Here is a 1,711-nt window from a genome sequence, read left to right as displayed (position 1 = left end):
CTGCTCGAGGGGGACACTGGGGATTGACAGCAGCACTGGGACAGCTCAGCAGCGACACCTGGCTCTGATGGGTGACACTGGGACAGTTTGAGGGGGTCACCAAGGTGTGACAGGAACACTGGGCTGGGACAGGGACAGGGACACTGGGACAGTTCGATGGGGACACTGGAGTGGTCCAGGGACACTGGGACAGCACCATGGGGACACTGGGGTGGGACCGGGACACTGGGCTGTGACAGAGACAGGGACACTGGGACAGTTCAGTGGGGACACTGGGGTGGGGCAGGGGCACTGGAACAGCTCGACAGGGACATAGGGGTGTAATGCTGGGGTGTGACAGGGAAATCAGGACAGCCTGATGGGAACACTGGGGTGTGATAGGAATGGGGATGCTGGGGTGTGACAGGGACAGTAGGACAGCTCAGTGGGGGTGTGACAGGGACACCGAGATATGAGAAGGACAGAGACACTGGGATGTCACAGTGACAGGAGCACCGGGACAGCTCAGTGGGGACACCAGGGACACAGGGACAGCTTGATGGAGCACTGGGATTTTATGGGGACAAGGACAGGGACAGGAACACTGGGACAGCTCAACAGGGACACCAGAATATGACAGGGTCAGGGACATGGGATGAGCCCATGGGGTCACCAGGCAGTGATGGGGTCACAGTGTGACCCCCGTGCTGAGCTGTGAGTGACAGAAACACCCCATGGGGATACTGAGCGGTGAGGGGTCACAGTGTCACCCCACAATGGACTGTGGGTGACTGGGACACCCCTTGAGGACACTGAGCTGCAGTGGGTCACAGTGCCACCCCATGATGGACTTTGGGTGAAACAACGCTGGGACACCCCGATCATGACAAGAAATTGTGACAGGTCACGGTGTCACCCCCATGGCTGAGCTGTGGGTAACAGTGACACTGGGACACCCCACTGGTGATATTAAGTTGTGACAGGTCACAGTGTCACCTCCATAATGAAATGGAGGTGACAGTCACACTGGGACACCCCGATGGTGACACAGAGCTCTGCTGGTGACCCATTACCAGTGCCATCCTCACAACGAGGTGGCAACATGGGGACACCCCGAGGTGACACTGAGCTGGGACAGATCACAGTGTCACCCCCATAACGGGATGGGGACACTGGTGCATCCCCAGGTAACCCCTGGGCTGTGACAGTCACAGTGCCACTTCCCCCACAGCACAGCAGAGGGGACATGGGGACACCAGACCAGCTGTGGCCTGTGACCAACCCCATGTGCTGTCATGGGGGTGGGGGTGTATTAATTACTTAATTAATTTCTAATAAACCCACCCAGTAGAGGTGTTTGTGAAGTCCTCCTCCTCCCCCCGCCCCCCAAACCTGGGTCTGGGGGACCCTGAAACCCCCCTAGAGCGGCCCCAGTTCAAACCAGTGACTCCCAGTCCAGCCACATCTCCAGTGCGAGCACAGTGCTGGTTTGTCCCCAAGCTGAGCCCCTCAGTGCCCCCAGTATCCTCCAGTTCCCCAAGTCCTCCCAGTAACCCCCCCATCTTCGCAGTTCCCACCTGCCTCCCCAGTTTCCTCCATTCCCCACAGTCCTCCCCAGTTCCTCCCAGTCCCCCCCGTCCTGCAGGGGGCGCCCTTACGGCTTTCGCCCCGTGCCTGCAACGTCACGCGATCGTGACGCACTCTCTGCTTTCCCCGGTAGGCTCCGCCTTCC

General features: G+C 59.4%; 1 long non-coding RNA gene across 1 annotated transcript; it reads left to right on the top strand.

Moving 5' to 3' along the window:
• Positions 1-39: 39 nt before the first annotated feature.
• On the top strand, positions 40-1,331 carry LOC115949134. Its single transcript, XR_004082755.1, has 2 exons — positions 40-955; positions 994-1,331. It is a non-coding gene; the product is annotated as an uncharacterized LOC115949134 (long non-coding RNA).
• The last annotated feature ends 380 nt before the right edge of the window (positions 1,332-1,711 follow it).

Source organism: Geospiza fortis, unplaced genomic scaffold (genome assembly GCF_000277835.1).
Source record: "Geospiza fortis unplaced genomic scaffold, GeoFor_1.0 scaffold1711, whole genome shotgun sequence".
Taxonomy (NCBI): domain Eukaryota; kingdom Metazoa; phylum Chordata; class Aves; order Passeriformes; family Thraupidae; genus Geospiza; species Geospiza fortis.
Note: the sequence above shows the minus strand (reverse complement) of the source record. Positions and strands in the feature narration are given on the sequence as shown.